We start from the raw sequence: 27,490 nt of genomic DNA, 5'->3' as shown, positions 1-27,490 counted from the left end.
TCATGGTATGAGATATTGGCCTATACCTAATTTCTGCCATACTATTTTCCAGTTATCCTGGCAGATAACCAGAAAAACCTGACAGTTTTTATCAAATAGTGAGTAAATTCCAGAATCCGGAATTTTTGGGTTTACTAAATATATTATAGTAATTTTAAGAAAAAAATCTACTGGCAAATTACTAACAGTACAACCAAAACCTTTGAGTCTTAAACATCTAAATGTTTCTTATGGACCTTCATTGAGAATAACTGCCCATGTCTTAAGAAAAACTTAAAAGCATAGCATAATATATCCCCCCAAAATTTGCCTATTTGATGATTTTTTTTAAATTTTGCTTTTTAGGACTGTTTTGAAGGATTTCAGGTAAAATCCAAATGAGAACAGTTAGTGAGTAGTGGAGGTAGTGTGGAGGCAAAATTCAGTGAATAGTCACTTCTGTCCTACCACCTTCTCATGTCTACAATGCAAATAGAAAGCTAAGAGGGCTTTTTTCATCAGTAAGGGCATAGTGTAGCCAAAGACACATTTTGTTTTCTTTTCATTTATCTACTAAAAAAAAAAAAAAAAAAAGATTAGTTCAAAACCTACATCCTCTTAAGCAAGTCTTAGATGATATCTTCTCCCTCACAAATAATTTGATCTCAACTACATAGCATTATTGTTATTACTTATGAATTTATTTCCCCTTTCTATAAAAGAAGATCCAGCAGTCACTAAATCCTTGTCTACAGCAATAAATAAAGATTTGGAAAGAAATTTTGACCTCTATAGTGAGCTAGAGAACAGAATAAAAGGCATGATGAGGGGGGAAGTACCCAAAGCAATGCAAATATACTAATATCTAACCTCTGAACAAGCAGTAGTTTCTATAAAGAATAGAGTGTAACCAGAGAATGTGTGTGTATGTGTGTGTGTGTGTGTGTGTATACCCAAACCCAATAGTGAGAAAACCTCAAAAAAAAACAAAGTGTATCAAGAAGAGGAAGTATGATTTTGCTATCAATGCAGTTCCCACCCACTATATCTCTCCAATTCAAAGGGAAACATTCCTTAAATTCCATATTTCTTACAAATGACAAGACCTAGCACAAGAATTGTCCACCATCTTTGCTAATATTTACCCATGTTCTCCCTATTTCAAAAAGAAACATCACTTAAGCAGGGGTCCTCAAATTAAGGCCTGCAGGCCAGATGCGGCAGCTGAGGACGTTTATCCCCCTCACCTAGAGATATGAAGTTTCTTTATTTAAAGGCCCACAAAACAAAGGTTTTGTTTTTACTATAGTCCAGCCCTCCAACAGTATGAGGGACAAGTGAACTGGCCCCCTATTTAAAAAGTTAAGAGTACCCCTGACTTAAAGAGATACATAATCCCCTTAAAACACTACATGTGGTGTTTAACAAGTATTGAACTACTTGCCAAATAGAGGAGGGAGTGGGAGAAGGAGAGGGGGAATTGGAACACAAGGTTTTGCAAGAGCTAATGTTGAAGAATTATCCACGCATATGTTTTGAAAAATAAAAAGCTTTAATAAAAAAAGAATTTTTTAAAAAAGGAAAAAAAAAAACACTACATGTGTTCATCAAATTTTCATGGAGGTGTTAGGTACTGACAAACAAATTTAGCATCCCTATATTGTTCACTGTTGGAAACAAAATTCTGAACCCCAAAAAGGGCACAGAAAATGAACAACCTCAGGATGAATGAAGTAGTTTAAATTTTTAATATACTCCTGCAAAAACGGGTGGAAATTACATATGATTTTACACATTGATACAGAAAGGAGAACAAGTTTTTTTTTCCCCCCCCTTTTTTTTTTTATTATAGTAACTTTTTATTGACAGAATCCATGCCAGGGTAATTTTTTTTTTTTGCAACATTATCCCTTGCATTCACTTCTGTGCTCATTTCACATAGCATCAGTTCATGTAATTCTCTCCAAGCTTCTCTGTATTCATCTTGCTGGTCATTTCTTACAGAACAATAATATTCCATAACATTCATATACCACAATTTACCCAACCATAGGAGAACAAGTTTTTATACTCTTAGGTTCATCCTATTCCTCCCTTCAGAGTTCTGGTTGGCCCATGTCTTTCCAGTTTACAATATTCCTCATCTTCCCTTCACATGTTCCTAGACATGTTCCCCCTACCTGGTCATACATCCCATGTTCAAAGATGGCAACTAATACCATCCTTGGGGTGTCAGATAAAAATGCAATGAGCCTATTAAGCAAGCACAGTGAAGGAAAGCCTTCTCCCAGTCATACATCCTGGCCAGTTTTGTAATATCCAGGCTAGCTCTCCAGAGGACCTCAGTCTTAGGGTGGAGAAGTGAGGAGATTTGACATGCGGCTGGTCCAAGATGGAGTCTGGAGTCTGGAGTGTAGAGCCTGAAGTCTTCTGTGGCTAAGAGCTGCAGCTGAGAGAGAGAGAGTCCTCTGTTCCTGGGACTCCCTTAAACATCCCAGCACGACTACATCACCACAACACACTGGGCATACGCAGCTGTAGAACATCACATCACCACATTACCCTAAGTAAATGCCAACTAGATTGACGACATCATTACATTACATCAGTATGTGCTTAGAGAACCACCATCTCCCACCCAGTAGGTACTTAACTACAAGCACCCTGATGTCTTAGATTCAAGCACACCCTTTCAGAGTTCCAGCCACTACAAGTTTAAACCATTTTCTAGTATGGCTCCCCTTTATTAGAAACTTTGTAGTTAGGGAGTTTCTTCTTCTGAAAGCTGAGTGGTCAGGGAGTTTCTTCTTCTGAAAGCTGAGTGGTCTATGGGGCTTGTTATCTTGCACTACCTTTAAAGTGCAACATATTGTAGAAATCTATCAACATTTCTTACATTCACAGTAAATAAAACCAAGCTTATTTTAGACAATTAAAAATCACATTAATGATAAGAAAAAAAGATGACAGTTTTAAAGTGTAGCTAAATGTTCATAGATGCAAGTTCTAATATACTTTACTAAATATTAATCCTTTGGTTCAAGAAAAAAAAAATCTACATTTTCAAAGCAAACCTAAATTCTATGGCAATAAGTTATGCAGAGTTAATATTCTAATTTGCAAAGAGTTACGAAGCACTGGAGAAGATACTTTTAAACCAAATGTAAGAAATATGTAATATTCCAGCTATACTATGTTATATTTAAATGTATAATACTTCTAAAATTCCTTAAAGATATTCTATGTAATCTTTTGAAATGAAATCCATCTGCAGCTTGCTGTAGACAAATAAGACTGATATTGTCAGTAATCATGACAATTAAATACTATTTTATCAAAATTATCTTTAAGTGTTTTCATAAGTTAGGGGAAAAATAGAAACAGAAAAAGGATAATAGTCCTCTGCTCTGGCAATTAAAATTCTACTTTTAAATACACTTTGAATAAAAATTTCTCTCTACATAAATAACCATGAATAAATAAATGGTCAGCATAGTTCCATGGACAAAGTGTTAAACTTAGAACTCACTAGGTATATAATATTGAGCAAGTCACTTAACTTCCTAGGATTCATCTACTGTAATCTGTGTTGGTGGAAAGAATACTTATATGGGTACTTCCTCCCTAGCAAAATTGTACATCCTTGCCATCAAAAACACCAGACAAAAAATCAGAACCCAAACCAGTACAGTGTAAAATCACTCCTCTGAGACATCTGAGATGATATTCACTATGAAAATGAGGCCTATAGACAAATATTATCACATTCTACCTTTACAACAATCCTGTAGTTGGAAAACTATGACCATATTTGGTTATTTAAAGATATTTACAAATATCAAATAGTGTGGGATTGATGTTGATGTTTGAAGCATGAATACAATTTTTTTTAATTCATAAGATCATTTTGGATTTGTACCACCAATGTAAAAGGAGGTTCAAAATTAGGAAAATTATTAATTTAAAAATATCAAAAACTAAAGCATTCAAAACCACGTGATGATACCAAGGTCAGAAAAATCCCATAACAAGTCACAGCATTTTTTTATGACAAATCCTACAACACATAGGAGTTGTAATGAGAAGTGAGAGAGAAGGAAAAAGTAAAAGGCAATCTCAAATACTTGAAAACTGCATATAGAGTAAAACTATAGCTCCCCCAAATATAGATAAATCAGAAGCAGTTAAGAGGGGGAGAAAAAAAATGCAATTTATAATATGTTGAATTTGAGATACCAAAGAGAGGTGCAAGTAAAGGGGTTCTATGGGCAGCTATAAATGTGGATAACTCACCTGAGAGATATATAAGAATCATCTGGATAGAGATGATAGGTGAAGAAGTAGACTGAAAAATTTAATGTAGTTTGGATAAGCAGTTTGTTTCCAGACTTCATGCCATGTAGTAAGCATCAATAAGATCTATATAAACCAAATGTCACTTTAAAACAAAAAAACCCACTTCAGGGATAGCATCCTAACATGTATGCTTCATTTTTAAATCCTTTTTCATTATTAAACAAAATAACTTGAAAAGAAAGGTATTAAGTATATTAAGATAAGTTCACATGACATCCTCAGAATGCTACTAAAAAATTTCTTGAATCTCATGTTACACAATTAAATCTTTACAGCTAAATACTATATATAGCTAAACCTTGATTACTAAAAACGTAAACTTTACTTTAAAATATCTCATTTCAAATTTTATCCAAATTTAATGAAGATTGCAATTAACAAAAGACATTACTTAATGCATAAATTTTTCAATGATTTAAGAGCAATGATCATAAGAAACCTGAATCACAAAAATTTTAAATTGAAAGAAAAGGGACTTAAACCAAATTCTCAGTAACATAGGTTCAATATTACAACAAAATACTTAGTGGTTATTCAGTAGCTAATAAAAGAACACATAATTAGATAGCAATAAGAGAAGGGGGCAAAAGAAAGGACATTCAATAAGATTATGCATACCGGAAAGAGACAGCAACAAGATGGTGAAGGGATTCAAATGACCCTCCAAACAACTTTAAAAATAATGCCTCAAATTCCAGCCCAAGATAATTAAACAGGTTGGCAGAATAGGTCTTCTCAGAGGGATGATGATTGTATCAAGAACCTAACAAAGACCACCAAGTGCAGCCCATGCAGGGTACCAGCAGCAGGTCTTGGATGCAGTTGATCAGTGGCAGCAATGCAACTTTGAGACCTTTCAACCCACAAATGGTAAGGGGATCAGATAACTGGTAAGGAGAAGATTACTAAGAATCCATTGCTGGCACTGAGTATAGGACTCTCTTGCATTCCCCAGTTCTAGGGAAGTCTCAGAACTAAGCGGAGCACAGTTCACTAATGCCTGTGGTTCCAGCGGTGCAGGAACTCTGATCACAGTAACAGGGCAGAAAAGAGTGCTTGTGGTCATGCATAGACCAAAGCACAAGCCAGAGGACCAGTGAACATACCTCTCCTGACATTATGCTATCTTAGAAGAACCAAAAACCTATACATCACAGAGCTAGCTCTAAAAACAGCTGTAAGAAAAATCTTAAGTTTAGGACACTATCATTGCCAATTGAGATCAACTTTTAACATAAAGTTAAAAGTCAAGAAATAAGCTTGAAAAAAAATGAGCAAGAAACAAAAAAAAAAAAGAAACTGATCATAACAAATTATCATGATGACAGAAAAGATGAAGATACAAACCAAGAAGAAAGACAACAATGTCAAATCGTGTATAAACAAAGCCTCAAAAAAAAAAGGGGGGGGGGAATCCACTACAAATCCACCAAGAATTTCTGGAAAAGCTCAAAAAAATTTTTAAATAAAATGAGAGGAAAAATTGGTCAAAGAAATGAAAGTTATGCAAGAAATTGACTTTAAAAATAGAAGATTAACAGCTTGGTAAAAGAGGTACAAAAAAAAGTCTAAAGAAAAAAAATAAAAACCACAACTGGCCAAATCAAAAAAGAGGTAACAAAATTAATTGAAGAAAAGAACCACTTGAAATGTAGAAGTGTCCAAATGAAAAACAAGGTGCCAAAGTTCACTGAGAAAATAATTCCTTAAAAATCAGAATTGGGCAAGTAGAAGCTAACAACTCAATAAGAAATCAAGAAACAATAAAACAAAATCAGCATAAAGTAGAAGAAAATATGAAATATCTCATCAGAAAAATAAATGATCTAAAAATGATTGGAGACAATTTTAGAATCATTGGGCTTTCTAAAGGTCATAATCCAAAATAGGGCCTAGATAACACATTTCAAGAAATTATCTAAGAAAATTAACTATCAAATAAATTTAAAATTGAAAAAATCCACCAATCACCTCCTGAAAGAGATCCCAAAATGAAAACTACCAGGAATATTATAACTAAATTCCCAAACTCCAAGATCAAAGAGCAAATACTGCAAGAAACCACAAGGAAGCAATTCACATCTCATGAAGCTTCAGTCAGACTAAATGTTAAAGGATCAGAGGATTTGAAATGTGGATGGAGAGCTGTTGGAATCTTTACAAACTGTTAAGTCATTAGAGTTGATAGAGACAATAATTATCTAATTTAGCATGGTTCAATATGATTGATCTGATCCTACAAAGAGATGTTATGGGCCAGAAGAAACAAGGTACTAAGTGGAACTGAGAAACAATGCTTATGTTCACACCTTTACTAGTTGTAGTTCATAAGTATGGGAGATTCACAAAATTAACTTTGTAACTTTGTGAATTCACACCTCCCTTAATCCCTGCCTCCAGAAGGAGGAGTCAACCTTTGGGAGATCATACATAAAAAGGCTCTTAGCTTCAGGTTCGTTACTTCAGAACATTGTCAGGAGTCGGAGAGGAGCACTCTGGGAGATTGAAAGCCAGGAGCACTCTGGGAGATACAGAAGCCCACAAGCCCTCTCTCAGAGGTAAGACAGATTCATTTCAACTTTCACCTTTGTGCTGGCTGGAGGCTGAAAGACAAACCTTTGGATTTGGAGACATTTGGAGCTCTTGAAACCAAGCAGAGAGATAGGCCACCAAGAAAACTAACTGGGCTATTTTGGAAGGAGAAAATAAACGTTTGAACTTTATCACTTGGCTGCGTTTGGGTGATTATTACTTTTAATCGAAACTAAGGCTGCCTCCAGAAAACCTCCCCTGAGAAACCTGCTCCCAGAGAGAACTATTATATTTTAAAGAAGAGAACACCACAGAGAGCAAAAGAGCTAAAATTAAAATCAAGCATCACGTGACCAGTAAAACTGAGTATACCTCTTCAGGAGGGGGAAAAAAATAGATATTCAATGAATAGAAGACTTTCAAGCATTCCTGAGGAAAAGACCAGAGCTGAATAGAAAATTTAACTTTCAAATACAAGACGTAAGAAAAGCATAAAAAGTTCAACAGAAAGAAATCATAAGGGATTCAATAAGATTAAAATGTTCACATTCCTTCCTAGAAAAATGACATCATTTGTAACTCTTAAGAACATTATCATTATTAGGACAGTAAGAAATAGGATAGAGACAGAGAATATAGAGAAACAGGGGTGAGTTGACTATTGACCGGATGATTTCAAAAAATAAAATGGAGTAACAAAGATGAATGTACTGGGAGAAGGAAGAAAAAAAAGGCAGAAAGGGGTAAATTATGTCATAAAAAGGAAGCAGGAAATAAAGAACTTCTACAATGGAGGGGAAGGTGAGAGTGGGAGATAACATTTGAACTTTACTCTCATTAGAAATAGCTCAAAGAGGGAATAATATACACATTGAATTGAGTATCTCTCTTTCTCTAATGGGAAGTAGAAGAGGAAGGGAATAAGAAAAGAGAGGAGTAAGAGGGAAGGTGGATTAAGAAGATGGGTCAGAAGCAAAACAGAATTTTGAGGAAGAATAAGGTAAAAGGAAAAACAGTCACATACTCAGAAATAAAGAGAGAAACTGAGAGAAGAATAAACATGGTGAAATAGAATGGAAGAAAATATAGTTACTAATCATAACATGTAAACATGAATGAGATAATAGCAGAAGATTAAAAACCAAAATCCAACAATATATTGTTTAAAACACATTAGAAACAGAGCCACACAAAAAGTAAAAATAAGGAGCTGAAACAGAATCTATTATGCTTCAGCTGATGTTTAAAAAAACAAACAAACAAACAAATAGGGGATAGCAATCATGATTTCAAACAAATCAAAAGCAAAAATAAATCTAATTAAAAGTGAAAAGCTAGGAAACTACATTTTGCTAAAAGGTGCCATAGAGAGCCAAGGAGTAAGGAGTAAGGAGAAAGAGAGAGTAAGGAAACAGGAAAATTTTACTGCAAATTTCTCTGATAAAGGCTTTATTTCTCAACTATATAGAGAACTGAATAAAAATTATAAAAACAAATATCATGCCTTAATTGATAAATGCTCAGTGTTCAAAAGAAGAAAATGAAGTCAAATGAAAAAATGCCTTAAATCACCGGATTAGAAAAATGCAAAATTAAAACAACTCTGAAGGCATTAGAAAAAACATCTCATGCCTATAAGACTGACTAAAAAGACAGAAAGAAAGCAAAATATCTTGTTAGAGATGTGAGAAAATTTGGATTGTTGCATTGTTGCATTGTTGGTGGAGTTATGAACTGATTCAACCATTCTGTAGAGCATTTGGAACTATACCCAAAAAAACTGTGCAAACCTTTTGATCCAACAATACCACTACAAGATCTATATCCCAAAGATATTTAAAAAAAAAAAAAAAAAAAAGGAAAAGGATTCACGTACAAAATATTTGTGGTGGCAAAGAATTAGAAATTGAAGAAATGTCCATTAACTGGGGAATGGCTAAACAAGTTGTATGATTGCAACAGAATACTATAAGAAATAATGAGCAGGATGCTTTCAGAAAAACCTGAGATTTACATAAACTGATGTAAAGTGAAATGAGGCAGAACTAAGAGAAAATAGCATACATTGCAATGTTATACAGTATGATCAATTATGAATGGCTTATCTATTCTCATCAATACAATGATCTAAAACAAGTTTGGAAGGATTATAAAAAATGCTATCCACCTGCAGAAAAAGAACTGATGGAGTCTAAATACAGAGTGAAATAACCTTTTTTTATTTTCTTTATCATTATCATTACTAGTCTGTTTTCTTTTGCAACATAATTAATATGATAATGTTTTGCATAACTGAAAATTATTAATATATATGAATGTTCTTGCTTTCTCAAGTAGGAAGAACAAAAAAGGGAGATAGAATTTGAAACTCAATTTTTTTTATTTTAAATTATTTTTTACATGTTATTGAGGAAAAAAATAAAAATAAAATGTTAAAACAAATAAAAAGTATCATAGACAATGAAATATTATTAACACTATGGTATAACATCCAAATTCTTCAAGAAAACTTTAAATGAGTTTCCATAAGAAATAGAAATAATAAGTTCCTCAACTTTCCCCTTATATATTTCAGGATTGGGTTTTTTTTTTTTTTTTACTTATTTTGGGGGGTTGTTGGTTTTTTTTTTTTTTTTTTGAAGGGGAAGCAGTTCTTGGCAATTACCTAACTTCTTTTAGACCTGATCTCATTTTGTCCTATACTTTGACTTAGCAGCTAATCTCTTTTCAGCGGTCATCATTTCACTTTCTCACTCAAGCCAGTCAGTCTTGAGATGAAACTTGCCTTATACAATGGAATATACCTGATTTTATTACTACTTTATTAAGCACTGGGGCAATCAATATTGAAATCAACATTTAACAAATGCATACTGTTATATACAATAATGTGCTATACTCTGGAGGCCCTGCAAGGTTTAAATAAAGCATGATTTGTATCCTCATAAAGTTTTAATCTAATAGAAAATCAATACACAATATAACACAAATTCATTAGAGAGGTCGAAACCAAAGTAATATGTGATGTCTAAAGAGGAAGAATATCAGTGACTGACTGGTATGTGGGACTGTAGTGATTTCATGGAGGTGTAGCATTTGATTTAGCCTTTGAAGATGTTAAAAAGGAATTGATTGGGGAAAAAAAGGAATATTACCTTAAGTGTTCTTGAGTAATTTGTGTTTCAGTTGTCTAACTGTATTATAATTGTCTGATGGGCAAGAACCACTCCACTCCTGATTCTCCAAACCTTCTCCACCATACCACAGAAGTCTTCTTAACATGGAAGTTAACTATTATCCTGAAGTACCTTTCTACCACCTTCAATTAAAGGAAAGTGACCAAGCCAGCCACATTTCACTTCTATATAGGTAAATTGATCTTCTTAATATGCTCTGAATACATGTGTCTGATTCTATGTCCTTTGCTCATGTTATTCCCTCTGCATTATCTTCTCATTCCTTTCCAACTCAAATTCTATCTTTTAAGGTCCCTCTCAAAATTCAATTCTTCTGTGAAACCTTAATATTCCTTTCAACTTTTCACCTGAGGCTGGAAGTAATTTTCCCTTCTTGAAGATGCCACATCACTAATTAATGACTGTTGTTTTTTAATCACTAATTGTACATTTTTACACCATTTTTCTAAATTGTTAACTATAGATACACATCATATTTGCCAAACTAGATATTAAAAAGATCATATATAACATTTTTATTTTCCATAGTCCTTTATATATATTTGCTTAATAAATGTCTTGCTTAATGTTAATGTTTTTATGTGAATTCAAAGTACTTTCAATATTATCTTAACTACATAAATTGAAAATATTTTCTTTTCCTACTTGACTCAGAAAAAGTGATTCCTGTTCAAGGCTCTATTGCTTACATTTCATCACTTTCCTATCATCTCTAGAATTCTCAAAATCCAATGACTTTCTAATAATAGTAGAAGAAAAAAGGCTTAATTTTCAAAATGTCATGTTAACTTATAGGTTATAGTATATTAATTTTATGATGGCGATAATTCTTTCCATACTTGGATAAGCTAGTCTTCAAAGATTTGAAAAGTAAAGTAAATGTTTTGGAAGCAAATTAGCTATGTTGCTAAGTGAGAAGTACAGAAAAAATCAGATCAAGCCTGAAAGAAATTTAGCAGTTGCAAAATATGAATTATTTGAAAAATGAATACTGAAATATGAAAACTGAAAATATAATCAAGCACTGGCATAATAAAATGTCTGTTTTGATATTAAGGCAGTCCTTTATCCTCTCTTGATCTCAGTATTCTCATCTCTAGTTTTGGACTAGGTAATCTATATGGTTCATTTCAACTCTAAAGTCCTATTACTCAAATTTCTGATAATCCATCTTTTCATAAACATATTTAGTGAGTGACATATATTTTCAAACATATATAGTAATTTAGAAACACATATAAGTTTTCAAAGTGTACAGTATAGTAGAGTGCTATACTAAAAAGTGAATGGGCCTCAAAATCAGAAAAACTTCAAGTCCTACCTCTGATACATAATAGATGTGTGACCTTTAGCAAATTATTTAACTTCTCAGTGCCTAAGACAACTCTCTAAAACTATACCTTTAAAGATGTCGATTTGCTTTTCTAGATCTTATTCCTCACTGGTAATTTTCTACACAGGCCCAGTTCTCTTCTTACCTTATCACTCCCTCCCCACCCCCAAGAAAACAATGCAGTAAATTATAACTCACTTCATAGGATCTGAGAGCTGGAAAGACTCTCAGCAGGCATCTAGTAAAAATCCATACACTAAAGATATCACTAAGTCTTGAGTTTTATTACTATTTCAAAAACCTGAGTCCACCTCTAGGACAACTATACAATAAGTCTGTTGACCATAAAAAACATTTGATTCTGTAGAGCAAAATGTACTTTTAAAGATTCTTTTAAAGAGTCTCCCATCCAGCTGTTAATATTATACAACATTCTTTGTTTAAAAACCATAGCATAAAAACCTGTGTTCAATACTCTGATTAGCAATATTAAATGAGACATCAAGCAGAGAGACTGATGATTACCAGAAATTATCTGCCACTGACACTAAGAATGTTTAATGTAGAGACCAAAAAGAAGAGAGATTCCCAATGGATATTGAGTTTCTATTGCTTATCTTGTTTGCAGCTATCATTATGATAATTCCATTAAGCCTTTAGAGATTTACAACCAAAGATTTCAACCTTATTCAAACAGTAAAAACAAGTGAAGGCCTGTTGTCCAGATTGTAATGTTCCTTGATCTGGTTCATAAATATATATAACCTGGACAGATGCTACAGATGAATAGTACTCAGGCTACAGATGAATAGTACTCAGGAATAAGAGTTCCTGAGATAAAGAGAGGGTAAACTGTTTTGCAATTGGGAAATTATACAGTGACTGCAATGACAAGCTTTTCCCTGAAACAAAGGCCCATCTGAATACTATGTTCATACTTATGCTATATGATTACACATCACAGATTACTGTCTCTGAAGAATCAAAACTATCAGCCAGCCAAAGAGCAAGGAAGAAATATATAGTGTATGTAAAAGATTACTAAATTTTATAATAAGAGGTCCCATTTAGGAACTTTGATATAGAAGCCTGGTCAAGTTCTGCCTTTAGAAGCTTGTGTTACTGCTTCAAAGGTCAATTTCCCTGCCTTTCTGGTTGTGACAAAAATCTTCTAGGAAATATCAAATAATAAGTCAGAGATATAAAGATTTAAAGTAAATCAATAGGAAAATTTTCCCGATGCTTTGCCCTTAATAATTATTCAAGGTTTTAGGTAAGAAGAATACATAGTAATAATAGCATTTAACTTTTTAAATAGCTTTTTACTCATAAATACTCATAATTTAATAAGAACAGATATAGGGTAGGTATGAATAATTGGTTTTAACAGTACAACAACATTGGCACCAAAATGATATCAGCAACCATGCAAAATTTTGGAACCTAACCTAATCACCACAAACAAAGTAATGAAAAAACAAAATGTCACATTAGGAATATGGTCTATTCCTACCAATTTTTTGTGGAATACATGAGAAACTATTTGGTTTCTCTAAACTTCTACTATAAAAAGGAGGAGGATTGATAAATTAGAAAATTTCAGAATACTGGGAGAATAAATAAAATGTACATTAAGTTTCTTAGGAATAAATAGAATATGAAGCTTCCAGTAGAATCTTTAAATAAGCAAAGGTTACAGAAGGGACTTCCCCTCTAGTCTATCTGATTATCATAGACCCAGGATGAGGGAGGATACCTAGCCCATTCTAAGATTATGTTAATAAGACTGTTAAAAGTAAATAGAGACACCAAAAATCGTAAAGGTATCATCTATGTCTCTAAAGCTGCATTTTTTTCAACATAATAAATTATTTTACAAATAATGATCTAGACACGTTGTGACACAACAGAAATTAACACAGAAAAATAAATACTAGAAAACTTCTGAATGTGCTTAAATATGTTATTTAAAAATACTAGTTCTGCTGTATATTGTTGAATTGCTTATTTTCACTATGGTAGGGATTTCAACGTCGCCATACTATTAACCGTCTCTAGTTTTTTTCTGCAAAATTTGATCTTCCTCTTCTCTTTCTATTTTCAGATTGCTTCAGAAAGCCAAAGCAGCTCTTTTACCAAGCACCAGTCAGGGCATGTGTGAGTTATCTTATATCTCTGTGCTGATAAGCATTTGCATCTATTCATGCAATGGATTTTAGTAGAATAAATGGAGAAAAGGATTATTAAGCTTGTTCTCCCTACCCCCACCCCTTCCAAGCATTGTGTGCAAGAACTCTCAGAACTGGGTATCATAAATCTCTTAAGAAGGGCTCCAATACGTTTTCCTTGCAACATTGCTGGTGCCTACTGCTTGAAGCAATCTAACAGCAACATTAATGGCCACAAGGCCAATCTGTAAAACCCATATGCAGTCATCTGAAAGTCTGCCAAAGGCCTCTTTTCCCATCAAACCATGATTGGTTTACTCTTCCGGAATCCCCATGGTCAAACACTTCTGTCTCAGAACCCTGAGGAAAGTGGGTTCCTAATGGGCAGCAATAGACAAGGAGGAAAAGGATAGCAGTAAGATGATCCATCTGCTCCCTCCTCCCTGCTGTCTGCTGCAAACACCTGAGGACCAGAATCTTCTGAATAAGGGTGTGATTGATCAGAAATATCTAGTTAATGCACAAACTTAAAAAAAAAAAATTAAATAAGGCCGACTTTCACTGCGAGTCTGGGGAAGAAACAAGCTCTTCACTCCAATACCACACCCGATTATTCCAATAAATAGCTGAATTTAGGAAAATTTGAAGCAATGAGTGGAGGGAACTCTTTCTGTCTCTCCTCCATCCTCTGAGGTAAATCTTCTTTCATGGAAAATAAGAAGAGGAGAGAAAATTTATCAGATTGAAGATGAATTAGGCTGTGTACCCTGTTACTGACATTTCTACTAATCCCCATTCCTTTCCAGTCCAAATTAGAATAGATTTGCCAGACAAATCACAGGCATCCTTTGCCACTGAATCTGAGAGTTCAGTACAGGGCTTCAGGTTTATAGTTTATTACCGTTTCCTGAGGATGCTTGATGCCCTTCTCTGTCCTTATTCGCACATGTTCCTATATCTCCCTTACTTCTCTCAGCTTCCTCAAACAATCCACACTTAGGCATTTTTTCAATAAAAGCTAATAAAGCAAACTCAATTAGGGCGGGGTAATGAGAGAGGATTGGAAAGGAAATGACTGCAGGAAAATACGCATTATTTAGCATATCAGCAAAGAAGAAAAAGGGCGGGGGAAATGGCTTGATTCTTACCTAGACCTTGGGCGTCCTTTTGCCGCACAGTTGGGATGTAGCCTACAAGTTCTTCACTTCCGCCGCAGACACCTAGTAGAGAGCATTCTTCACACCAAATCTCACCCGTCCCTCCCTCCAGGAGATCGCCTTCAAGGGATCCTTCCTTAGCTACTAGACTGCATAAACCCGACCTTTCTGAGCAGTTATTGGGGACCTCAGGGCGAGTAGGGCGGTGGCCAGGGAGAAGCAGCCGCCTGTGATTGGACTTAGGAGATATCACTCGAAAGCCTGACTGGGGTTTTTACATGGGCGGGGAAGTAGGAGAAAAGCCCAAAAGACTGCAGTCTTGGCTCAGAAATCCATTACTGCTGCCACTGGCGTTTCTAAATCCAGAAATCTTAGAAGGAAAAAGAAATTTGCCTTGAAGCCTAGTTATTTGAATCCCCAGGTAGAAGGGAGGGGCTAGCCAGAACCACCATCTTCAATTTCTTCTGCAGAGATCATCTGAGCTATGTGAATGCCTGCGCGCGCGCGCACACGCGCTCTCCCTCTCCCTTTCCCTCTTTTCCTTCTCCCTCTCCTTCCTCTCTTTATCTCTCCCTCCCTCTCCCTCTCCGTCTCTCTCTCTCTCCGTTTCCCTCTCTGTGTGTCTTCTTGTCTCTTTCTCTTTCTCTGCCTCTCACGGGAACTTCAGAAATACAATATAGATTCAGTTTAAAGAACAAAATACTGAAAACTAATTGAAAATATTTTAAGAATGTACATGACACATTCTTTCTGTTGCAAATTTTCATTTTGGGACTTAAATATAATAACTGGAAATCAATTGATGAAAAAAAATGGACTCTGTTGAAGAAACCCTTGAAAATGAATTATCTAAATTAGTGGTTTCCATTTTTTTTATTATGCACCCTACATATGTGTATCTTTGTATTTATTTTATATAAATTGTATCCATATACTAACTTATGTTAACTTAGTGACCTTCTGTTCCCACTCCTGATTGTTAATGTTGTAGAAGGCTCTGCTAGGAAAGAAAACACACTATGCCGTTTTTTGCATTACTGCTCTGTCTTGTGATGCTTGTATATGTACAATTTTACAAATATTATGTACACTTACATATATATGTATATGTAACACACGTTTGTATAATATCTATGTATGTTTGTATGTAGCCAGAGACAACTAGGTGGTCCGATGAATTTCCTTTCATATATATACCTATATATATATATTCATATATAGACCTGGAGTCAGGAAGACTTGAGTTCCAATCCTGCCTCAAAACATTTATTAGCTGTATGATCCTGGGCAAGTCACTCTCCTTGCCTCGGTCCCTGCTTTGTAAAATGAGCTGAAAAAGAAAATGACAAACTATTCCAGTATCTTTGCCAAGAAGATCCCAAATGGGGTCATGAAGAGTTGGACACAACTGAAATAATTAAAACAAAAACAATATTTATATGTGCACACATACATATATGCATATAAATAGGCTTGGATACCTATATGTATGTTTTCATTAAAGACGATAAATCGGAGAAGCATTAAGATACAATGCTGGTAATCTTATGGAAGATAATTAGCAAAGGGAAATGCTAGGGGAAAAAGTATGTAATTTTCCATTTACTTTGCCTTCTATTTTACCAAAGTTACTCTCAACTTCATTATGAGAGAAATTAGTATCCCAATTCCTATTAATTGGAATGCAACAAAAAAATGATTTTTGGTAAGAACTGAAAAATACTATTCTTTTAATTACAAAGTATTAACTCTCTCCAGATTCTGAAGAGTAAGTAAATAGAAAAGAGCAAGTATAATTTAATCTGAAGTATTTCAGATTTTTTTCAAGATGCTTACTAAGGGTAAGAGGGCTCAGCACTCCTGTATAAACCACTGCTGACTTCTGTGTGAGTTGTAGAAGACTCTTAGTCAAAATGACTACTCAGAGATCATTCAAAGTAGAAAGCAGAAAGGTTGTTTATTAAACCTTTGGAGGATGAGCAGTTCTATCACAAAATAAGGGAAAGAGAAAGCTTCTAGTTACAGGGCTAAAGAAGTAGTAAAGATACACATCTTTTATACAAGGGGGAGGGGGAGGTCATCTAATTGGTTGTTGCTATCCGTAGAGATTGGAATGGAAGATTTCTGTTTCCCTGAGATCACCTGATTTCTAGAAAACAGAAAATCAGGCCTTCAGGCTTTTGATAATCAAGCACACAGTGGTAAATATGGGCCTGCACATATTACAATATGACCTTATGCAGGTCATAGGAGAAACACAGAAATAATGAAAATAAAATACAAAAAAATAATTCGCACATTCCTGTAAATTCTTCACCTTATCTCTCTCTTCCATACACCTCCTAAAAGGTTTTGTAATTAATAAAAACATTTTAATGGATTTTTTTTAAAGAATGTGTCCCACAAACTTCATCATATAATGGTATTCAACAGGCAGTGCAAGATGATGTCTCCATTTGGGAAAATGATAGAGACTTGAACTGTTTTAATTTCCTGAAAGAACATTTGAATCGTAACTAATCTTGGCAACAGGGTTTAATTGGGTTTTTCTTTTGTTTGTTTATTTGTTTTAATAATTATAAATTTTAATTGACAGAGCCCATGCTTGGGTAATTTTTTACAATATTATCCCTTGCACTCACTTCTGGTCCGATTTTTCTCCTCCCTCCCTCCACCCCCTCCCCCAGATGGCAAGCAGTCCTATACATGTTAAATATGTCACAGTATATCCTGGATACAATATATGTGTGCAGAACCAAACAGTTCTGTTGTTGCACAGGAAGAATTGGATTCAGAAGGTAAAAATAATCTGGGAAGAAGAACCAAAATGCAAACAGTTTACACTCATTTCCCAGTGATCTTTCTTTGGGTGTAGCTGCTTCTGTCCATCCTTGATCAATTGAAACTGAGTTAGATCTCTTTGTCGAAGAAATCCACTTCCTTCAGAATACATCCTCATATAGTATCATTGTTGAAGTATATAATGATCTCCTGGTTCTGATCATTTCACTTAGCATCAGTTCGTGTAACTCTCTCCAAGCCTCTCTGTATTCATCCTGCTGGTCGTTTCCATAACAATAATATTCCATAATATTCAGATACCACAATTTACCCAACCATTCCCCAATTGATGGGCATCCATTCATTTTCCAGTTTCTAGCCACTACAAACAGGGCTGCCACAAACATTTTGGCACTTACAGGTCCCTTTCAACAGGGTTTAATTGTTGTAGGTAAAGTAGTATAAAAAAAATTAATTACCTGATTTAAAATTATCTATATGCTTGAAAAAGTAAAATTTTAGCAAGTCATTTGATTTGTTGAACAATAATATGTACTAAATTATAAAGGAAATATTCTGTGGAATGAATATTATCTTGGGTTAAAATGTAGGATTTGAATAAACAAAGGCAAGTTATATAGTATGAGTAAAGGGTTTTAGAGATTTGAAAACAGAAATAAAAAAGACAATTTTCAAAACCACTGAAAGGATATGTGTATACACCCTACGCACACTTAGCCCTATTTGATTCTATATGCATATATATATATATATATATATATATATATACACATATATGTGGAAGTTTTATATATATATATATATATATATATACACACACACATATACCTGGAAGTTAATAATATATAAGGAATGTGTGAGTTGTCAAACCACAAGAGAGATATATAAAAAATAAAAAGGTTTAAATATGTTGAGAAGGGTTTGACTTTAAGAAGAAAGATTGTATGTTTAACATGTATGGGACTGCTTGCCATCTAGGAGAGGGAGTGGAGGGAAGGAGGGGAAAAGTTGGAACAGAAGTATTTGCAAGGGTCAATGTTGAAAAATTACTCATGCATGTGTTTTGTCAATAAAAAGCTATAATTAAAAAAAGAAGAAAGGTTGTAAGAAATTTTGTCTTTTTATGGAAACTATAATAGTAATTAAAAATTACAGCTTGATTTGAAAGTCAATGGAGAAAGTTATAGACTATGAGTAAATTGATAAGCAACGGATTCTTTCTGAGATTGAAAAATCCAGATTTAAAATAAATTACAGGGGGCAGCTAGGTGGTACAATGGATAGAGCACCAGCCCTGAAGTCAGGAGGACCTGAGTTCAAATCTGGCCTCAGTCTTAACATTTCCTAGCTGTGTAATCCTGGGCAAGTCACTTAACCCCAATTGCCTTAGGGAAAAATAAAATAAAATAAATTACAGTTGGGATAGATTATTATACTTTAAAAATCTGTGGCAGTAAATTAGATGGAAATAGTGGACTCTACAATATGAAATGTTTAGAATAAATAATCCTTTTGTAAATTGAGATTTTATATGTTGTCATTTGGAAAAGAGATCTAGGTGTAACTGAATTTATTCTGGTCTCATTTTAAGTGAAATAAATATCTCTTAATAAGATGCTTATGATAAATGTTTGTTATATTATTGGGCATGAAAACAAATTAAGAAAATACCTAAGTATGAAAATTTTAGTGGATAATCAATCATAAACCAAATTACCTTAGCTTACCAATTTGTAATATAAATAAAGATAATATCTCACATTGATTTGATAATTCACTGTATTAGGTAAAATGGTAAATTCCTTTTAGATCAGTGTTCTTTGAGGTTATAGTTTTAATTGTTCAAAGACTGGTGTATTCTGCTTCTGGATTATCTCTCTTCTATAATCTGTCCTCTCTCACATCAACCTTTGCCTTTCTCTTATTGCCTTTACTTACTACTTTCTTATATAATAAAATAGATTTCTATGTATGTTAGTCTCTCTTTGGGCTAATTCTGATGACAGTAAGGTTTGCTCCCATCCTCTCAACTGTCATGCAATGATAATTCTGAAGGATTTATGATGAAAAATGTAATCTCTCTTCAAAGAAAGAAGTGATGGAGAATGAAGGCAGATCAAAGCATACTTTTTCTTTCCTTTGTTTTTCTTGGCATTTTTTAGTCTGTATTTTCTATATGGAAATATGTTTTGTATGAGTGCATACATGAATAACATATCAAATTAATTGCTTTCTCAATGAGAGAGGAAGTTGAGAAAGGGAGAGAATTTGGAACTCAAAAATTTTAAAAATGAATGTTAAGAGGATTCTAGGATGGTAGCAGAATAAAATCAGAAAGCTTTCTATTCTCCAAATTTCCTCCACAAAAAAAAAAAAAAAAAAAAAAAAAAAAAAAAAGAACTGCACTTCAGAGTGAACCTAGAGAGCAGAAATAAATAGGAGTCAGGGTAAAGCAGTTGTCCTCCTAAGACAAGGTGAGAAGACTTTAGGAAAAGTTCAACCTCCAATGGTGGAGGTTTGGCCTCAGTGAAGCACAATAATCTCCAGTCCTATACCTTGGAATCAATAAACAACTATGCAGCTTTAGGAACTTTCACGTCAGGGACAATGTGAGAGTCTGATGTCTAAATAAGAGAATATTGAAAGACCTTCCATTGCTGAGTATTTTCAGGCTCAACTGTACTGACCTAACACAATGCTGGGTTATGGCTATGGGACTGAGGAGGAGTTAGCATGTTCCTGGTTAGTATGGTTGCAGAGGAGCAGGGACTTTTTTGGCTGTGAGCACTAGCTCACTAGTTGAGTCCCTAGTTTCATTTCTAGGACAGAAAGCACAGCTATGGTTTGCAGCCACTGAAGGCACCACAGGGAGCAAGAGCATTTATGGGACAACATGATTGGAGGCCCTAGCTGTGCTCAGAGTGAGAGAGGAGTGCCCAGGGCAGGGGCCCAAGATACATTCAGAAAACAATAGTAAGAAGGACCTCAGACTTGGGGCATCTTTCCCCAAATGTTGAAACTAGAACTTGATTATAATAATAACCTGCTAAAACAAAATAAAATCAAACAAAAAAATAATAAATAAGCAAAGAAAGTTTAATAGCAAGAGCCTCTTTTTGTTTCTTCATTATGCTATTTCCTTTTCAAATAAGTATATTTCCTACCTAGTTGATGCTGAACTTGGTTATGAATAATTATTTAATTAATTTAATAGTTGTATTTTCATATATAAGATTATGTTCATAAAATATTACTTAAAACTTACTTGAATGATATGAAAGTAACAGATCCTCAAAGAGGATCTGAGATAAAAATATAATGTGACTAAGATGCAAAGCTTCACTTTTGCTAAGTGACAACTATTTGACAATTAAGACATAAGTGTTTGACTTTCAAATATTTTCCATTCAGTAAAAAGAGAATATGCTTAAAAGATTCATAATAGTTATAATTGTACCAGTAGTATTAGAATTTGTGCTGTTGTACCAATGAAAAGCAATGGGAAAAGTAAGGTAAAGATGATATTCCTAAATGACATATTTTTAATTTTATTCTCTTGGTAATTGAGAACTAATGAATCTATTTCAACACCATTTGAATATCCACAGATGCTTATCCATATAAATGCTCAGATACACAGGCTTGGTGATTGTCTACAAGGTCCCAATAAATTGGGAATTTTACATATTTTTTTTTGTTAGATGTCAGGAAACTTTTAAATAATGATTTTTAAATTTAAAAATAAAGAGGAAATAAATGCTACTCATTTCCTTCCAAAAAAAAAAAACTTAAAAATACCATTATGGCAATACCTGCATTGGGAAACAAGGGAAATACTTCTTGCCCTCAAAATGACCCAAAATGGAGTCTTCTGTCAAACCATATAAGAGGTCAGGAAGAATTCAGTGAGATTAAAAAGCATTAACTTGACACTCTGGAAACAAAAGATGGCTCAGTAAAAGACTATATATATATATATATATATATATATAGTTTTATAAATAAAAACTAAAAATCCAGTAACTTATTTGTTTAAGAAGATACATTGATAGTAAATCAGAATTCAGTATTCTTTGTAACTCACTCAATAGAAACTGCTACTTGTCCTGAATAAATGTCAAAAACCATTTCCTCTTGTTTCCTTAGTACATATGCTATGCTTCATATAAAATGGTTGAATATGGATGCTCACTGAATAAATAGGTCTTTGCAGTCACATAATCCTAAAGCACTTAGCTTTAAAAAAAAAAAAAAAAAAAAAAAGATTTTTCTCAAGTTGTTGAAGCTTATACATTAAACGGTCTGGTTATCTAAAACATCTAGTATGTGCATAATGGTTAAATAGAAGTAAAATTAAAAAGAAGTCTGCAGTATATTCTAATTTTGTGATTAAAAAGCCAATTTTGAATTAGAATGACATTGGAAAGTTACTAGCAATAAAGAATGGATTTGAACATTGTAACTAATTTTTACTTAAACTTCACATCATTTCAAAAAAATTTTTCTATCTTATTTTTGTGATTTTTTTTTCTTAAATTGGAAATTTAACCTAAGTAGCTTGTTATGCCAGTATTATGCCTATGTTATGTGCCTAGGTCATGATAAACTTAGAAACAAACAAAAAAGTCTGACACTTCTGAAAAATATCTGTATTTAAAGTATTGAAATAAGTTTTGAAAATAGTTGTACTGAAATAATTTCTGAAAAAAATAATTATATTGGCAAAAATTCTGAGAAATAATTATATTTTACATTAGTTACTTTTAGATACCTTACAATTGTAATTTATATTTAAAAAGTGTCATTATAGATATCTCTTATAGTCTCTCTTCCAGATTATCTATTCATATATATATATATGTCCTAAATGTTTCTAATTTTCTCTTTTCAACAAGTTCTTGTGTCATGTGCAGAATCTGTACAAGACACATATGTTCATGATCAGCTCATAGATTGTTTATGCAACAATGTAGTCTTGGAATCTTTATGCATTAAGGCAGTATTTATCCATCTAATTTTTCTTATGTGTTTAGTTAGGTTTAATTCTTTTCAGAATCTTTTAATTCTTCTTCAGAATCTTTCATTTTGATATCCTTCATTGCAATGACAAATACCTTTTATAAGCATACTTCTTCCTCATTTAATATTACTTTATCAGAGGGTCATAGAACAAATTTCTTCATCTACAAAATAAGAAGTTTTAAAGTAAACCAAGGAACTCCATGATTGTTTCTAGCTATAACTCTATGATACTGTGTATTTTCCATTCAATAACAAATCTTAATCATTAAAACATCCTGGTTAAAGATTGTACATAAAACCTGCAAAGTTCAAACTCAGTAAAAATATAAATGATACCTCAGAAGAGCCACTAGATGTCACTACAGTAGCCACTTTCCCCATTTGGCAAATTGAAAAATGCACATTTATTCATAAAATTACAGAATCACAGAATATTGAGGCTGAAGCTGAAGATTATGTACTCTAATCTCACCTTTTACAAATGAAAAGCCTGAGGTAAAAAGAGTTGTGATTTTAAGTTCAAGTACTTATATTCTTTCTGGATAAATCTTTAGAAAGATGTTTAGAAAAACCAAGTACAAATTTATAATAAAAGAAGTTTCTCACTTCAACTTTAAGCATTTCACCCATTACCTTCTTTCTTACCATAAAGTCTTTTCAGGGAAAGCCCACCATCACCTCTTGGCTCCCTGTGAATTTAACAGGCCCAATGGAAAATGCAATATGAGGTTTACCAAAGGGCTAAAAACATCAACTTTTATACAAATCAAACTAAGGAAAGGGGAGATATTTACAACAGTACTAGACATTACAGATGTTTAGTCTTTCACTTTCTCCTTATGACTTTCCCATGTAACAAGAATGATTTGAAGAAGAATCTTTTGAATTCCAGGATTACAACATTAGAGAGGAGATCAATTTGGACACTTAATAAAATGCTTAGGTCACTCTTCAGACAGACAAAGTCAACAAAAAAGAAACATAACAATTGTTTCAGGAAATGATTAATGCTATATCCAGAAATTTTTTCTTCTCATTCTGATCTAGTGACAAGCTTCAAGGATACAACCACTAATACATTGTAGGTGAAACTATGAAATGATACAATATTTCTAGAAAGCAATTTAGAACAATAACAAAAACAATCACATAAATAATCATTTATGATGTTTTAATGTTATCAAACCAAAAATTTGCCAAACTATAACAAACCTTTAACTTAGTAATGACTCTACTAGACTTATACCTTCAAAATGTCATATACAAAGGAAACACATCGATATGTTCAAAAATATTCACAGCAGCACCTTAAATTAGCAAAGATTGGAAAATAAGGAAAGATTCCCATTAATTGTGAGATAGCTGAACAACTTATGATAAAAAGAATATAATGAAATATAATTATGCCATGAGAAAGAAAAAGAGATCCAGACCTGTGGAAGAGGAAGGAATTTATGACCAAAGAAGAACTAGAGATCATTACTGATCACAAAATAGAAAATTTTGATTATACCAAATTGAAAAGGTTTTGTACAAACAAAACTAATGCAGAGAAGATTAGAAGGGAAACAATAAACTGGGAAAATATTTTTACAGTCAAAGGTTCTGATAAAGACTTCATTTCCAAAATATATAGAGAATTGACTCTAATTTATAAGAAATCAAGCCATTCTCCAATTGATAAATGGACAAAAAATATGAACAGACAATTTTCAAATGAAGAAATTGAAACTATTTCTAGTCATATGAAAAGATGCTCCAAGTCATTATTAATCAGAGAAATGCAAATTAAGACAACTCTAAGATACCACTACACACCTGTCAGATTGGCTAAGATGACAGGAAAAAATAATGATGATTGTTGGAGGGGATGTGGGAAAACTGGGACATTGATGCATTGTTGGTGGAGTTGTGAACGAATCCAACCATTCTGGAGAGCAATTTGGAACTATGCTCAAAAAGTTATCAAACTGTGCATATCCTTTGATCCAGCAGTGTTACTACTACTGGGCTTATATCCCAAAGAGATCATAAAGAAGGAAAAGGGACCTGTAGACCTGTATGTGCACGAATGTTTGTGGCAGCCCTCTTTGTAGTGGCCAGAAACTGGAAACTGAGTGGATGTCCATCAATTGGAGAATGGCTGAATAAATTGTGGTATATGAATATTATGGAATATTATTGTTCTGTAAGAAATGACCAACAGGATGATTTCAGAAAGGCCTGGAGAGACTTACATGAACTGATGCTGAGTGAAACAAGCAGGGCCAGGAGATCATTATATACTTCAACAACAATATTATATGATGACCAATTCTAATGGCCCTGGCCATCCTCAGCAATGAGATGAACCAAATCAGTTCCAATGGAGCACTAATGAACTGAACCAGCTACGCCCAGCGAAAGAACTCTGGGAGATGACTAAGAACCATTACATTGAATTCCCAATCCCTATATTTTTGCTCACCTGCATTTTTTGACTTCCTTCACAGGCTAATTGTACATTTCAGAGTCCGATTCTTTTTGTACAGTAAAATAATGATTTGGTCATGTATACTTATTGTGTATCTAATTTATATTTTAATATATTTAACATCTACTGGTCATCCTGCCATCTGGGGGAGGGGGTGGGGGGAAGAAGGGGAAAAATTGGAACAAGGGATTTGGCAATTGTCAATGCTGTAAAGTTACATGTAACCTGTAAATAAAAGGCTATTTAAAAAAAGAAAGAAAGTAAGAAAGAAAGAAAGAAAGAAAAAGAGATCAATTTAGAGAAACATAAAAAGACTGAAATAAGATGAACAATCAGTGACTAGAGACTGCAAAGAAAAACAATTTTGAAATACTTATGAACTCTGCTCATTGAAATTACCAAGCAGGACTCTAGAGGACGAAAAACTTAATATGCTTTGTATCTTCTGATGAGGAATAGACATGGTGAAAAGACATGACTTTTTAGATATGGTTGATATGTAATTTGTTTTGCTTGACAGGGCTTTTAAAAAAGGAAACTTTTTCTTTAATCATGGGGACAGAATGATGTAGGGAGTAATGATAGTATTGAAATATAAAAACACACACACATGAGAGAAAAGAGAAAGTTTCAGGGTTGAGGGAATACAAACAAATAGGACATCATTGATATAACAATAGGACTGTCGATTCAACAATTATTTATTAAGTTTATGTATTACAAGAAATACTGTCAGGGGAAGAAGAATCTGATAGCAGTGACTGAAATATAAAAACACACACACATGAGAAAAAAGAGAAAGTTTCAGGGTTGAGGGAATACAAACAAATAGGACATCATTGATATAACAATAGGACTGTCGATTCAACAATTATTTATTAAGTTTATGTATTACAAGAAATACTGTCAGGGGAAGAAGAGTCTGATAGCAGTGACTCCAGGTGTCAGAGCCCTCCTAATCCTGTCCTCTCTGTGGGAACAACATGAAAAATAAAAACACCCCAACCGCATGATTGCATGCAATACATGCAGGAAAAGTCCATGACAAAGTAAAATATTCATTTTTATAAAAGCAGTAACAAAAGACATAGTATAAATATAGGGGTGAAACAATAGATAGGGCATAGAGTTTGGAGGAGAAAGATCTGGATTCAAATTCAGCCTTAAACATGTTATTGGAGTGATCTAATACAAGATCATAAAAGCCAATCACTAAATTTTCGATGTGAACTTTAGACTTCAAAATTTGGCAAATATTAATTTATAAGGCCTTATTATTTTAATTGATTGTATAGTCTGAAGACAATTAAAATGATAGAGAAATTATGAATCCAGATTAAATTTTTTTAATGTGTCATGCACACTAACTTTCTCAGGGAAACAATTGTTAAACATTTATCAGAACACCCCTCCATATATGAGACTTTCTAAATGAATTCACATAATATCTTGAAATCTCACTACCTCAGTCCAAGGGATACTGATTCTGCCTGAAGAGGAATAGAAGATTGGGATTTGCTCTGTGGTCATCAGAGAGAGAATATCAGAATAGAATTATATACATATACATTATATAGATATTTATTTATGTGCGCGCACACACACATGTGCATGTGTGTGTATAGACACACTTGTATTTTACATATATTGCATGTGAATATATTGTATATGATATATACATATATAACATATAATATATATAACATTTGCTATGCGTGCACATGTATAGATAAATGTTTCTTTGTATATCTGTCATATCTATTTGCCATAAATAAATCTAGCAATGTCTCCCTCTCTCTCTTTTATAACTGACTTCTGCATTTCTTTATATCCTTTAAATTTAACACTAGCACCAAATTTAGCATATTGCATATTAAATACATATATACATGCATAAATTATATATATTTATCTGCCCCCTTAAATATTCATTACTACAATAGGAACTTAAGATTCAAGATACTTTTTAAAAATTTAATGTTATTCATTTTATTCTTACATTTTAAATTCCAGACTTTTAACCTCCCTCTCTCCTTATCCAACACTAGAGAAGTTCACCATTTCACACATACACACACATGCATATACATACATGTATAAGTGTATACATGTGTATGTAAAACCATACTATGTATACTTCTATTTATGAGTTCTTTCTCTGGAGGTAAATTGTATTATCCTTCCCAGGTCCTTTGTATTTGGTTTGAATTTTGATTATACTTAGACTAGCTTAATCATTCAGTTATTCTTAGAAAAATATTGTCATATCCAGTGTTCTCTTGGTTCTGCTCATTTCATTTTTCATAATTTCATGTGGTCTTTGCCCAATTTATTCCAAACTGCCTTCCAGTTTTCCCATCAATCTATAGGGAAGAGACATCTTACAACAGTTAGGAAACAATTAAGTACTTCAGCTTTTTAGGCAGGGCAGCTGTAGAAGGCCTGCCAGAACTTTCCTGTTCCCATTCAAT

The 27,490-nt window shown here is 33.4% G+C and overlaps 1 protein-coding gene across 2 annotated transcripts in view; it reads right to left on the bottom strand.

The window, feature by feature from the left end:
• Positions 1–15,206, bottom strand: part of CNTN1 (contactin 1) — a 249,196-nt gene extending 233,990 nt beyond the window's left edge. Inside the window, exon 1 of one of the 2 annotated variants that reach the window (XM_031938160.1) lies at positions 14,714–15,206. The gene's annotated coding sequence lies outside the window, so the exon portion shown is untranslated. The remainder of the gene's footprint in view (positions 1–14,713) is intronic. The other variant, XM_031938163.1, reaches the window with a different exon arrangement.
• Positions 15,207–27,490: the final 12,284 nt, after the last annotated feature.

This window comes from Sarcophilus harrisii, chromosome 5, assembly GCF_902635505.1.
Source record: "Sarcophilus harrisii chromosome 5, mSarHar1.11, whole genome shotgun sequence".
NCBI lineage: Eukaryota > Metazoa > Chordata > Mammalia > Dasyuromorphia > Dasyuridae > Sarcophilus > Sarcophilus harrisii.
The sequence above is the reverse complement of the archived record's forward strand: the minus strand, read 5'-3'. Positions and strand labels throughout refer to the sequence as shown.